Source organism: Pristiophorus japonicus, chromosome 6, assembly GCF_044704955.1.
Source record: "Pristiophorus japonicus isolate sPriJap1 chromosome 6, sPriJap1.hap1, whole genome shotgun sequence".
Taxonomy (NCBI): Eukaryota; Metazoa; Chordata; class Chondrichthyes; family Pristiophoridae; genus Pristiophorus; species Pristiophorus japonicus.
In genome coordinates this window covers 210,888,250-210,903,936 of record NC_091982.1, presented here as the reverse complement: position 1 = coordinate 210,903,936, position 15,687 = coordinate 210,888,250, and positions in this window count along the sequence as shown.

Genomic DNA, 15,687 nt, shown 5'->3' with positions numbered 1-15,687 from the left:
GCATGGATTTATGTATTCAATTAAGTAACCTTTCACCTATCTAAGCATTTAATCTGTAATCAAGCTGTTGGAGAAAGTTGTGAGCCAGCAACACTATCAAGTGCTTTTCAGATAATGTTATAAATAGCACAACTCCAATGCTTTAGGAATATCAAGAGATTTCAAATAACTCCCTCCATGGCATCTGTTTCATATACAATAGCTTTGATTTTGAATTGCAAAATTAAATAGTCCACGGATACCATTAAAACTGTGCTGCCAAGGGGACTGCTGGTGACAGCTTCAAGCAGAACTGTGATGATGCTCTAGAAAAGATGTGGAAGTCAAATGTGAGGGCCTGAAAGCAAGATTATAGAATCACAGGAAGACGCCACATCTTCAAAAATACCTGCTGATTAATTGTGTAGTTAATTACATCATTTGAAAAAGTTTTTCATGCCTTTTTGTGCTCAAGGGCTGTTAGGGCTGGAATGGAACATCTTTTACCATTTTGATAGCCCAGCATCAATAGAAGACATTCTAGCACAGTGCAGTTCTTTCTAGTATGTCCTAAACATTGTGCTCCATACCTAATTTTGAAGTATTTATTCCAGAGCACTAGTGTGCATTTTTCCACTAGTGACAGTAGAAACAGCTCTACAATATAAAAACAATATTACAGTGAGAAGAGGCTTTCATTCCACAATCTGTGATCTTTCAAGTTTAGGGGAAAGAGACTGTATCAGAAAGCACAGAGTTTTTTTCTCTCTAATGTACCCTGAATGTTTTCACTGTTTAATAGTTATCTATAAATTTATTTTAGTCTTCTTTGAAAATAGTTACACCCAGTTTTTAAATAATATAATACTTTCATTTATATAACACATTGTCATCTCAAAGTACATCACATATTGAGTTCGTTTTGGTGTGCAGTGACTGTTATAGAATCATAGAATGATACAGCAGAGGCAAAGGCCATTCGGCCCATTACCTGTGCCGTATGCCAGCTCTTTGAAAGAGCTATCCAATTAATCCCACTCCCTGGCTCTGTCCCCATAGCCCTGTAAAGACATTTCCTTCATGTATTTATCCAATTCCATTTTGACAATTACTATTGAATCTGCTTCCACCACCCTTTCAGGCAATGCATTCCAGATCATAACAACTGACTGTAAAAAAAATATATCCTATGTCACCTCTGGTTCTTTTACCTATCATCTTAAATCTGTGTCCTCTGGTTACAGACCCTTCTGCCACTGGAAACCATTTCTCATTATTTACTCTATTAAAGCTGTTCATGATTTTGTGAAATAGTTAAAAGGAAATTGGGTTGTGCATTGAAAAGTGTGATTATTGTTGTTATGTCTATGGTGTACTTATGAATGACTCCACAAGGCAGTGTGTTGTACCTGAACTGTAGTGACCTTGGTCCTTTATTCCAAACTCCAGAGTGCTGTGCAAGCATGGTGTGCAGCCTTTTATACAAGGCTCTGCCACCTGGACAGGAAACCCCAGTCTCCACCAGTTGCATCCTCTAGTGGTGCCAGCATGTACGTACAGAGTGTGAACCTTATTGATAGTACATCAGGTAAACAAGTTTCCATCTTATACAATCTCACAATGACTACACATAGAGTACATCCATAGTCAGCATATACAACAATTGTTGTCTTCACTAAGCAGACCTTTTCATCTCAACTGACCTACATAACACTGTCTCCTTTTAACTCACTGTAAAAACAAGTGTCTGCTTCATGTAGAGCATTACTTGCTCCATGTCAGTATGTGACTGAAAGCGCAAAGGCACATCGATACTATTTGATTCATTGAGATACTGTAAAATTAAATTAAGCTTCATTGTATGTTGGTGCTTCTTTGCAGATCTAAGTACTGATGAGCGACTGATTATAGGGTTGTTAGTCAGTGTACTAACTTACAACACAAAGAAATTAAAATTTAAAAATTGCTACAATATTTTTTCTATTATACAACACAGAAGAGTTTGGGAAGCAGTTTTGCTTGCTACAATGGCACTGTCAGGCTTGTAAATAGTTGTAAATAAAAACTAAGATTAAAATATGAAATAACAATTATTGATGATGTAGCAGATTATAGGCTGTACTGCAATGCAAACTTCCCATTTAAACGGATTTATCAGAATAGTCTATCCTTCCAGTAACAGCTTGCTGAGAAAATCCCCACTGCAACACCATGTTTAATATTTAGCAATCTACTGCTTAAACAATGGACAACAAACTAGATAAACAGATAAACATAAAGTTGAAAAATATGCACAAATTCATTTGTAAGTTTGCACAACTTATGAATTTAAATATAGTTGATACATAAGAAGCTTAATGTTGTTTAATGTAGTTGTATTGCAGTGTTCATTACAAGGGTGTAGGAGCCAGCCGAAACCATGTGAGAAAAATGGCATGTCATATCTAAGACTGATTATTAGCAATATCAATGAAAAGTTCTCATTATTGAGAACAGTTCCTGACATTGAATTGCACACAGTGGCAAATAACAAGTTAAAATGTGGCAAAATAATATATTGGTATTTGTACATGTGACACTGTAAAAAAACAATGTTTACAGCATCCACAATTAGGAAGTCAACAAATTATCTACAGCAGGGAAGGGGAAAGCTGTATGTACTTAGTATATTAATAAATCTGAAGAGAGCAGTACTTGTATGGTTTTCAGCAAAGGACAGCAGCCACATCAGTTTATCCTGGGGTCTAAGAAATAGAAATAGAAATTGTCTTTATTATAGGATCATATAAATTTACAGCACAGAGCCTGTGCTGGCTCTCTGAGAAAGCTATCCACTTAGTCCCATTCCCCAGCCATTTTTCATATCGATTTAAATGTGAAGCTTCAAAACACACCAAGGACTGTCTACTCCTCTACTTCAATTAAAATCTTATTTAAGGTCCTTTTTCTTTTCTCCATTCTTGTTGAACTGCATCTGTCACATATCTACAGTATTTGAGAACCTTCATCACAATTTGTCATTATCATTCACTTGCAACATTTGGTTTCATAACCAAATTTCAATATTGTTCCTTCAATTCTTAAATATATCTCACTGAAACTTCCAGCATCAAAGTATACAGCAGCAGCAAGCGAAGCTAACCAGATCCTGGGATGTATAGCAAAGGGATAGAGGCAAAGGGATCAAAAGTCTGCGCAAGGCATTAGTACAGCTAGATATGCATTACTGTGTACAACAGCAAGGTTATCCAGGCACTGGGGGCAATGCAGTGTAGAAAATACATAAAAGGACAAACAAACTGCTGAAGGCTTCTGAATTATGAGTAGAGGTTGAAGAGCCTGGGATTGTTTACTCTGAGGAAGCAACCGCTCAGGGAAGATATAGGGTCTTAGTGAGACCACGCCTGGAGCAATGTGTACAATTTTGGTCTCCTTACATAAACAAGAATATGCCTTAGAAAAAGTGCAACAAAGGTTCACCAGACTGATTCCTGGGACAGGGGGATTGTTCTTTGAGGAGAGATTGAGAAGACTAGGCCTATATTCCCCAGAATTTAGAAGAATGAGAGGTGATCTCATTGAAACATCCAAAATACTTACAGGGCTTGACAGGGTAGATGTTGGAAGGATGTTTCCCCTGGCTGGGGAGTCTAAAACTAGGGGTCACAGTCTCAGAATAAGGGGTTTGCCATTTAGGACTGAGATGAGGATAAATTTCTTCACTCAAAGGGTTGTGAATCTTTGGAATTCTCTACCCCAGAGAGCTGTGGATGCTCAGTCGTTGAGTATATTCAAGACAGAGATTGATAGATTTTTGGGACCCAAATTTGATGAAGGCCTCCACCCATCCAAGTGCCGCCCAAAGGATTGCCGATGGCCGCCGAGGTACCTGACGGTACTTTGAGCGGAGTTTTCATCAGAGAGGGTCTCTCGAACGTCGGCGGGCGGCAAATGAGCGACTTACGCCGCCAATGTGGGTGGCAGCTGGCGGGAGCTCTCATTCTCGGCAGCAAAGGTGCTTGCCGCACAAGTGCCGCCAAGGATGAAGTCGGGCCCACGGAGGGTCGAAGAGCTGAAAAGCAAAAGCATTAAAACAAAACATCTGAAGACATTCAGGGGACCCCATGCAGTTAAATCCCTGTAAAGAAAAAAATTACAACAAGTGTACCTACCGTCAGGGACAGACCAGCCTCCAGCCGCTGACTGCTGCCAACTCCCGCCCGCATCAATATCGCATCTCGGCGGGTGGGAGGTCAGTTGCGCAACTCGGCCGTTCGCTGACGTCGCCAGGCGTTTACTGGCGGCTCTCCCCTCACAACTGCTCTAGCCCGTTCCAGGCCACGTCGAAAGTGGCATTGGGCGGTTCGACGAGAGGAATGTCGGCGGCATTGGCAGCAGTCGGCGGCAGTGGGCGGTAAGTTCTTCAATTTCGGGCCCTTGGACTCCAAGGGAAATCAAGGAATATGGGGATCAGGTGGAAAACTGGACTTGAGGTTGAAGATCAGCCATGATCTTATTGAATGGTGGAGCATGCTTGGGGAGCTGAACGGCCTACTCCTGTGCCTATTTTTTGTGCAAACAAATAAATTGAACCATGATAAAGGCTATCAATTCAATGCAGTATTGAGGAGATGCTGCATCTTTGGAGATGCCATCTTTCTTGGGATGCTCCATTTGCCTATCCTGGGAAAAGCTACCATGGCATTATTCAAAGAGCAGAAAGTTCCCAGTGTCCTGGCCAATATTCCTCCTTTAACCAACAGCACCAAAAACAGATTTTAAAATCATTCATTAATTTATTTACTTTTTGTGGAACCCTGCTATGTGCAAATTGGCTCCACAATTGCCCTCATAATAACAGTAAATTCATTGCTTGTAACACATTATGGGATGTCCTGAAGAGAAGAAACATAGAAACATAGAAAATAGGTGCAGGAGTAGGCCATCCGGCCCTTCGAGCCTGCACCACCATTAAATAAGATCATGGCTGATCATTCCTTCAGTACCCCGTTTCTGCTTTCTCTCCATACCCCTTGATCCCTTTAGCTGCAAGGGCCATATCTAACTCCCGCTTGAATATATCCAATGAACTGGCATCAACAACTCTCTGCGGTAGGGAATTCCATAGGTTAACGACTCTCTGAGTGAAGAAGTTCCTCCTCATCTCAGTCCTAAATGGCTTACCCCTTATCCTAAGTCTATGTCCCCTGGTTCTGGACTTCCCCAACATCGGGAACATTCTTCCTGCATCTAACCTGTCCAGTCCCGTCAGAATTTTATATGTTTCTATGAGATCCCCTCTCATCCTTCTAAACTCCAGTGAATACAGGCCCGGTCAATCCAGTCTCTCCTCATATGTTAGTCCTGCCATCCCTGTTTCTATGAGATCCCCTCTCATCCTTCTAAACTCCAGTGAATACAGGCCCGGTCAATCCAGTCTCTCCTCATATGTTAGTCCTGCCATCCCGGGAATCAGTCTGGTGAACCTTCGCTGCACTCCCTCAATAGCAAGAACGTTCTTCCTCAGATTAGGAGATCAAAACTGAACACAATATTCCAGATGGGGCCTCACCAAGGCCCTATACAACTGGAGTAAGACTTCCCTGCTCCTATACTCAAATCCCCTTGCTATGAAGGCCAACATACCATTTGCCTTCTTCACCGCCTGCTGTACCTGCATGCCAACCTTCAATGATTGATGAATCATGACACCCAGGTCTTGCTGAACCTCCCCTTTTCCTAATCTGCCGCCATTCAGATAATATTCTGCCTTTGTGTTTTTGCCCCCAAAGTGGATAACCTCACATTTATCCACATTATACTGCATCTGCCATGTATTTGCCCACTTGCCTAACCTGTCCAAATCACCCTGCAGCCTCTTAGCATCCTCCTCACAGCTCACACCGCCACCCAGTTTAGTGTCATCTGCAAACTTGGAGATATTACACTCAATTCCATCATCCAAATCATTAATATATATTGTAAAGAGCTGGGGTTCCAGCACTGAGCCCTGCGGCACTCCACTAGTCACTGCCTGCCATTCTGAAAAGGACCCGTTAATCCTGACTCTCTGCTTCCTGTCTGCCAACCAGTTCTCTATCCACGTCAGTACATTACCCCCAATAACATGTGCTTTGATTTTGCACACCAATCTCTTGTGTGGGACCTTGTCAAAAGCCTTTTGAAAGTCCAAATACACCACATCCACTGGTTCTCCCCTATCCACTCTACTAGTTACATCTTCAAAAAATTCCAGAAGATTTGTCAAGCATGATTTCCTCTTCATAAATCCATGCTGACTTGGACCAATCCTATCACTGCTTTCCAAATGTGCTGCTATTTCATCCTTAATAATTGATTCCAACATTTTCCCCACTACTGATGTCAGGCTAACTGGTCTATAATTACCCGTTTTCTCTCTCCCTCCTTTTTCAAAAAGTGGTGTTAGATTAGGAACCCTCCAGTCCATAGGAACTGATCCAGAGTCGATAGATTGTTGGAAATTTATCACCAATGCATCCACTATTTCTAGGGCCACTTCCTTAAGTATTCTGGGATGTAGACTATCAGGCCCTGGGGATTTATCAGCCTTCAATCCCCGTCAATTTCCCTAACAAAATTTCCTGCCTAATAAGGATATCCTTCAGAAAGGTGCTGTGTAAAAACAAATTAGTTATTTCTCCTCCTTTATCACTTGAGATTGCCATAAATTCTACAACAAGGAAAATGGGCTCAAGCTTAGAGGGAATGGAGGGTTTAAATTTAACTACTTTACATAGATGGTCATGAACAGGTGGAATAGACTGCCCAATGAATTAGTGAAAACAGATAGTTGGAAAAAAATTGAGAAAGAATCAGATAGATATTTGAGAGAGTGGGCGGCTGAGCGTTTGGCACTAGCCAGATGGACTGCATAGTCTTGTCACTGTCTTTTCCTATGTATTGGAGGCCATCCAGCAATCATGGAACCACTCCCCTAGAAATAGTGAATGGAGTGGGTGGGGGGGGGGGAAATGTTAACCCCCCCAAAAACAGGTGCGTTGGGGTTGTTTGGGAGGTTAAAGTGTTAAAAATCTGAATCCCAACCAGAAACTGCCTCCAACCTGCCCACTTCCAGTTTTAATGGAGGCGGCATGCCTCAGATTTAACCACTACGAGGCCTCCGATCCCTTCCCCAGGTCTCCCATTCCTCCACGCTCCTCCGGCTCCGTGATGAGTTCCCGACGCGAACCCTGCCACTCCTCCATCCCCCCCCCCGCTCCTTCGATCAGGTTGAACCCTACCCTTCTCTGACTCCTCCCACCCCATGATCACCCCCCGACCCCCATGAGATCCATCCCTCCTTCCTCTCTACGGTTTAGTACCACTGGCCTGCCGCAGCCTCGTACCGCAGGCCTGCCGACCTGTAGCCATCTCAATCTGGCTGGCTACGGCTGGGAAACAGAGTTTCCAATGCAAATCAGGCCCTGCCATTAAATTCAGAAGGGCATGCGCAAAACCTGTTCTCCTGTGCTTCCCCCTCACCCTTAGCCCAGCTCCCAACCTGCAAAACTATAAAAATTCAGTCCAATGTTTTTAGAACAGAAGGGAGGACTTGGGTCTGGGGAATGAGGGTACCTTCATTCTTGGACAAACACAGGCTGAAAAGATTTTTTTGAATTTGCTGCATCAACAAAAATCTACAAAAAACAAACTCTCAAGCAAAATCATAGTTGGGTAGAAGGGAAGGGACTTCCCCCTGCTCTTGGGTTATCATACATACCTCTGTTGATAAGGTCTTTGGGATAGATCTTAACTTTGTACGACCGTATAAAGCAGCTGCTGGTGAGTCGGCAACCTGTTTTACACCTCTTGCATTTCCATTGACTTCACGAAAAGTGGGTGGCCGATCCCATCCTATCAGTTTGCCGCCGGGCAGGTTAGGTTAAAATTACCCCCATTGAGTCAGAGTGGGAGACTGTGAGAAGACAATTTCAATACTGTAAGGATTCAGAGAGGAGGATGAGCATGAAGGATGCCATTTTTGCATGTGAAAAAGACAGAAAAAATAACCTTTGGAGCATGAATAAGGACAGTATGGGAGTAGAGTTTAGAGGTGAAAGGTGAGAGATGGAGTGCCTATTATGCAACAAGCTTTTGTTTTGTGTCATGTTCATTATGAGAAGAATAAGTCTGAAGAATCTCGAGTTAACTTTGGATGTCCAAAGCAATGAGAAATAGATTCACAATTCAAGTGGTACATAACATAGAAAGATCGCCAGTGCAATGACCTTGCAAAAACCACAATAGTGATCATGGTACAGCACAGATTCAAGGGGAATTCACAATAGTTGGGATGGTAAGAAGCATTACCTTTCTTAAGGATAAAGTGAACATGAGCAAATATCCAAGGAGAAGAGAAGTGGACTTGAAGTAAGAGAGACTGAAGTGACAGCATGGACAAGATATATTTTAAAGCACAAAGGACAAAGGTCTCGAAAAAGGCATTGGGCTTATCACTCCCAGAGAGCTAAACTTCTCACAGACATTAGGGTGATGGTAAAACAGAATGAAACATTGGAGGGAGGTTCTTTGTTAAGATCATTAAAATTAGAATTGAATGAGAAAAATGATCCAAAACGTCAGCTTTCTTCATGGTAGAGCTAGCAATCGAACCATCAGGATGGAAGAGGGGTAGGAAAGTGGATTCACAGAAATTTTAAGAGACATCCTTAGGCAAGTAACCAGATAGCGTAGCTGCTGGAAGGGCCAGAGATAGTCGTTAAAACCTCTTTTCAATAGCAGTACTTAGAGCAGACTCACAAATTCACAAGCAGAGACAAAGTTAACTCAGAATGCTTCAAGATGTCAGGAACATTTACAAGCGATGCCAAAATGACGGGCATGACTGAATGTAGTTCTAGATTTGACAAATGGGCAAAATTGAGGTACAACAGCTTCTATACCAGCTTCTATAATATGTTATCTCACTGGCACAAAAGTATCAGAAGAATAAGAGCATAATAGTGATCATGAATAAGCTGGAGTATGGAAAAGCAACAAATAATTCTTGAAAACCCCTCCATGTTTGCTAATTTCTAATGCCAAAGACAAATGTAATTTATACCGTGCCATTTGCTGCACGGTATTCTGCAAAAGTGAGATATGACTGATTTAAGCAGCCTCCTTCCAATTCATGATCAGTTCTGTCTATTTCAACTTGAAACTGCAGATCGGAGGATTCCTTTAAAATAACCCATTACCAATATGCTAAAAAGAATCATTCCAAAATTAAGGGGAACCCCACTGTAAATTAACAGGACTGCATAATTGTTTTGCATAATTTTCTAAAAAATTCCAGGGGAGTATGTCTCTCTATAATTGGTTTTGTTCTACCCTCTTTTGCAGATCCTATATTTGCATTCAGTTCACAGGCATGCAGGCACATTAAATTGGTGCTTTGGAATGTTTGACTGAATCCTTAGCTGGGACTAATGCCTGAACACAATTACGCCTAGTTTATGACCAGAATACATTAGGATGACAGACATTAAGGTGCTCAGCATGAAATGGTTTGCCACAGTTACTCACTACAATATACCAATGGCAATTTAAAGAAAGACTGTAGTCAGAAGCGTACTCCTGGTGTAAGTAGGTTGAGAGTGCAGTTCAGGGGGTAAATTTGGATAGGACTTAGAAATGATGGGTCACAGCACAGGCCAGCAGTTTCTGATGGGGGCTTGAGCAGGCCACCGGATCCTTCTGTCCACCAGAAAGGTGGCCAATGGCTTCAGAGAAGGTGGGGCCAGCTAGGGGCCTGTGCCACTCGGAATTACCTGAAAACCGCTTTTTAAGATTATTTCTCAGAAAGGAAAGTTTTACTTAGTGTTCACTGAACTTTTCTCTGCCAACACCTCCATTCCGCCTAATGATCTGGAGGCTGAGCAGAGCCAGTGTACAGGTCAATTCAGGAGCACAAACGTGGCCCACCTGGACATGCAGGCTTGGATTCAGGCCTGGAGCACCCCCAGAAGCACACCTGTACACAGTCATACTTATAAAGATTGGCAAGAGCAAAAGAATCTTATCTCAGACTGGTCTCCCTTGCGGTTTGGAACTTTGGTAGCATGCCTTTTTCCGTTTCATCCCCCTGATTTAGCAGGAACCCAAGATGCTATACACTGCCGTGGACTTGGACTGAAGACCCTCCAGGATTGCCCTGGAGTCTCCAGGAATTAAAGACTAATCTCCAGGATACTGCTGCGACCAATCCAGGAAAAGCATCATAGGGGCAATAAAAAACAGTATTTATAAAAAAAGATTATTTGGACACTTTTGCTTATTAGTTATAGAAATATCAGACGTGTGAATAAAGGCCATTGACTGACAGTGGCGGATCATCCAATCGAGTAATGGAGAGTCTATTCACTTTCCGATTAGCATGGTGGTGCACCGTGAGGTGGACATGGTGAGACTGTGGGTTAGGGTGGTTGGAGGTCATATGATGAAACCTCCAAGAATATGTCCAACCAGAGTTGACAACCCTACTGAAGACACTTTAATGCACTGACCTTGCCCTAACCCCAGGTACTCCCACAGGGTCGGGCAGAGCTCAGTGGAGCCTATTCTGCTCCACTTATGCTGGCGGAGCAGGCCTGAGGATTTTAGAGCCCTTTATGTATTTTGATTTGGTCAGCTGGGAAACCCATCAACATTTTTAAGAATCAAGCAGTAGATTGTCATGTTCAGAATAACTCCACAAACTGTACACTGTAAGCTCAAACTGTTGTGACCTTGGTCTCTTTATTGTAACTCCAGAGTGAGGAAGCAGATTGGTAGACTGCCTTTTATATCTGCTTGCCCAGGGTGTGCAGGTCACCCTTGGGTCTCCAACAGGTGCACCCCTGGTGGCAAATCTTACATACAAGTCTTACATCTAGTAAAGTTTACATACATAACATCACTCGCGCCCCCCCCCCCCCCCCCACCCCCAATTCTTAGACACAAGTTATTTACAAGTTGAGGCGATCCGGGGCTCTATGTTCCTGGGTTGATCGCCTGAGTTGAAGTCCTGGCATGGGTGCATTAGTCGGATCATTGCTGCGCTGCAGTGCGGCTGATCTGATCGGACTGTCGGGCATGGTGGGTTCATCCTCGTGGTTGACCTCGAGGTCGATTGCTGGTTGGGTGTGTGTTGGTGGATCAATAATGGTAATGTCCTCTTCAAACTGTTCTTGGTTGTCAGTGAATCGCAGTTTGGTCTGATCCAAATGCTTTCTGCATGTTTATCCATTCTAAAGTTTGACAACAAACACTCTATTCCCCTCCTTGGCTAACACAGTACCAGCAACCCATTTGGGACCATGACCGTGATTAAGAACAAACACAGGACCATTAACCTCAATGTCACATGATACAGCAATGCGATCATGGTACACATTATGCCGGTGATGCCGGGTTTCTACATGATCATTGAGATCCAGGTGGACTAAGGAGAGCCTGGTTTTGAGTGCTGTTTTCATTAACAATTCTGCAGGGGAACACTAGTAAGTGAGTGTGGTCGCGTCCGGTAGCTGAGCAGAACCTGAGATAACCAGGCCTGAAGGGAACTGTCCGTTACGCCTTTCAAGTTCTGCTTGATAGTTTGGACGGCCCGTTCTGCTTGACCATTGGATGCGGGCTTAAACGGAGCAGATCTGACATGCTTGATGCCATTACGGGTCATGAACTCGTTGAATTCCGAGCTGGTGAAACATGATCCATTATAACTAACAAGGAGGTCGGGCAAACCATGAGTGGCAAACATGACGGAGGCTTTCAATGCTGGACGTACATGATGAAATTATTATACATTCAATCCATTTAGAGTAAGCATCCAATGCTACTAGGAACATCTTTCCTAGAAAGGGGCCAGTGAAATCTACGTGGACCCTGGACCAAGGTTTGGAGGGCTAGGACCACAGACTCAGTGGGGCCTCCCTTGGTGCATTGCTCAAATTTGAGCAAGTGTTACATTGGTGTACACATGACTCCAATTCCGAGTTAATGCAGGGCACCAAACGTGCGACCTGGCGATAGTCTTCATCATGACTATGCCTGGGTGGTTACTGTGTAGGTCGCGTATAAACGTTTCCCTGCCTTTTTTTGGCAAAACCACGCGATTCCCCCATAGGAGACAATCCGAATGGATGGATATTTCATCCTTGCATCGGTAAAACGGCTTAATTTCGTCTTGCATTTCCCCGGAAACAGCCGACCAGCTCCCATTAAGGACGTAGCTTTTTACTAGTGATAGCACAGGGTCCTGGCTAGTCCAGGTCCTGATCTGGCACGCCGTGACAGGTGACCCCTCGGTCTGAAAAACATCCATGACCAGAAGCAAGTCTGCCCCGGTGGTGGGCAATGGTAGCCGACTGAGGGCGTCAGCGCAGTTCTCAGTGCCTGGTCTGTGGCGGATTACACAATCATATGCAGACAATGTTAGTGCCCATCTTTGGATGTGGAACGAAGCATTAGTGTTAATCCCTTTGCTTTCTGAGAACAGCGAAATGAGTGATTTGTGGTCGGCTTCCAGCTCGAATCGGAGTCCAAATAGGTATTGGTGCATTTGCTTAACCCCGTAGACACATGCTAATGCTTCTTTCTCAACCATACTTTAGGCTCTTTCAGCCTTAGATAAACTTCTGCACGCATATGCAACTGGTTGCAGTTTGCCTGACACATTGGCTTGCTGTAACACACAACCGACCCCGTACGAAGATGCATCACAAGCTAGTACTAAACGTTTACATGGGTCATACAATACAAGTAACTTGTTAGAACATAGCAGCTTTCTGGCCTTATTAAAGGCTGTCTCTTGAGATTTACCCCAAACCCATTCGTCACCCTTGCGTAGCAATAAATACAAAGGTTCCAGCAAAGTGCTCAACCCAGGTAGAAAGTTACCAAAATAGTTGAGGAGTTCCAGGAACGAACGCAGCTCTGTCACATTCTGTGGTCTGGGTGCATTCTTGATGGCCTCTGTCTTGGAGTCCGTGGGTCTGATGCCATCCGCCGCAATCTTTCTCCCCAAAAACTCGACCTCTGGCACCAGGAAAACATACTTGGAGCGTTTCAGCCTGAGTCTCACTCTATCTATTCGCTTTAGAACCTCTTCCAAGTTGTGCAAGTGTTTGGTGGTGTTTCGACCAGTAATCAGGATGTCATCTTGAAACACCACGGTGCGTGGAACCGATTTCAGCAGACTCTCCATGTTCTTCTGGAAGATGGCCGCAGCCGAGCAAATCCCAAAAGGGCATCTGTGGTATATGACAGTCCTTTGTGCGTGTTCACGTACGTCAATTTTTTCGAAGGTTCAGCCAGCTCCTGTGTCATGTAAGCAGAGGTTAGATTCAGCTTGGTGAATGACTTCCCCCCGCTAGCGTTGCAAACAGGTCTTTCGGTTTGGGTAGTGGGTACTGGTCCTGTAACGAGACTCGGTTGATCGTTACCTTGTAATCCCCGCAGATTCTGACCGTCCCATCGCTTTTCAACACCGGAACAATTGGACTGGCCCACTCGTTGACCTCGACTGGCGATATGATTCCTCTCATTGAAGTCTGTCCATCTCAATCTCGACTTTCTCTCGCATCATATATGGAACCGCTCAGGCCTTGTGATGAATGGGCCATGCATCAGGGACTAGATGGATCTGCACTTTAGCGCCTGTGAAGTTGCCGATGCCTGGCTCAAATAACGACGGGAATTTGTTTAGCACTTGGGCGCATGAGGCATCATCCACCGAAGACAGTGCTTTGATGTCGTCCCAGTTCCATCGGATCTTTCCTAGCCAACTTCTGTTGAACAGCGTTGGGCCATCGCCTGGTACAATCCATCGTGATAAATCATGCACAGTTCCATCGTATGATACCTTCACTGCCACACTGCCAATGACTGGTATGAGCTCTTTGGGTAAGTGTGCAGCTTGGTTTGAATCGGGCTTAGTTTTGGCCTTTGTGCCTTGTTGCCCCACAGTTTCTCAAAAACCTTCTGGCTCATAATTGACTGACTCGCCCCCGTGTCCAATTCCATGGAAACTGGAATGCCATTATAGGAGGGCTTTTGGTGGTGAAGGTGTGTACCCCATACACTTTCTCTTCAGCCTCGGATTGAGTTGCCTCTCTTACTTGTTCAGCGCCGGATCGGTCATCTTCTGCCGACTCTGCCACGTGGTGAGTAGCTATACGTTTGCACATTCGCTGGTGGTGCCCTATTGTTCCACAGCCCTTGCACACGTAGTGCTTGAATCGACATTGATGGGCCCAATGATTACCCCCGCAATGCCAACATGGTGTTAATGGATTCGCATTCACGCCCCACAGCGGACCCTGAGTCATCCTAGGCTTGGCCTCTGCAGGCGTGTAGGCCCTACCATGTACAGTTCTGCCTGCTGAAGGTGTTATTTTATGCATAGTTGTTGCCGGTGAGCTTTGATGCTGCAAAGATATCTGTTTGGTGTTATCGTTCGTGGACATGAAAGCCTGGGCTATCGTAATGACCTTGCTCAGATCTAGGGATTCAGCAGACAGCAATTTGCGAAGAATGACCTCGTGGCCGATTCCAAGCATGAAAAAGTCCCGCAACATTTTCCCCAAAAATCCAGCAAATACGCACGGTCCCGCAAGGCATCTTAGGTCGGCGAAATAGCTCGCCATGTTCTGGCCCTCAGGGCGATAGTGTATGTAAAAGCGATACCTGGCCATTAAGATGCTCTCCTTCAGCTTGAGGTGTTCCTGAACCAGCATGCACAAGTCTGCATATGTCTTGTCCGTTGGTTTCGTCTGTGCTCGCAGACTTTTGATGAGGCCATGTATCGTGGACCCACAAACAGTGAAGAGAATCGCCCTTTTCTTGACCATGGTATCTTTCGTATCCAGCTCGTTGGCCACGAAGTACTGGTCAAGATGCTCAACCAAGGCTTCCCAATCATCATCCTCAACAAATCTCTCGAAAACCAACGGCAGCCATAACGGCATGAAAGTTCGTGATCTGTTACTCGTCACCAATTGTTACGTTCAGAATACCTCCATAAGACTGTATACTGTAAGCTCAAACTGTTGTGACCTTGGTCTCTTTAATGTAATTCCAGAATGAGGAAGCGGCCTGGTAGACTGCCTTTTTTATCTGCTTGCCCGGGGTGTGCAGGTCACCCTTGGGTCTCCAACAGGTGCGTCCCCTGGTGGCAAGTCTTACATACTAGTAAAGTTCACATACATAACAGAAATGTACACTTAAATAGACATTGACTCAAAGTAATAATAAAATGGCTTCGTAAAATTTATTTGAATGTATATACTAGCTTCATAACAAGTTAGTGTCTTTCTCTGAGGATCCATTAAAAAAGTCATGAGAATCTATACATTAAGGTTGATTTCTAATATAATGGTGTCTGCTTTTTCTTGCCGCATTATATCACATTTAACTGGTGGATTTATTACCAAATGTAGCCCCAAAAATGCATACAGACACTCCCTGTACACTGCAGAACTCGAGAGCAATTTCAGAGACAGAAAATTCCCTGCGGCAAAAATGACCCCCTTTTCTAAGGCCCGTTAAACAGGGCGGTAAGGCCTTTCCAACCGGGACAGGCAGAGGATGCGACCGAACCGCTATTGCCCCTGAGCCAGGTCGGTGGAAACGAGTTTCCACCGCGCCCGTTTTTCCGCTGCGCCCAGTGCTCCGACCCGCTGT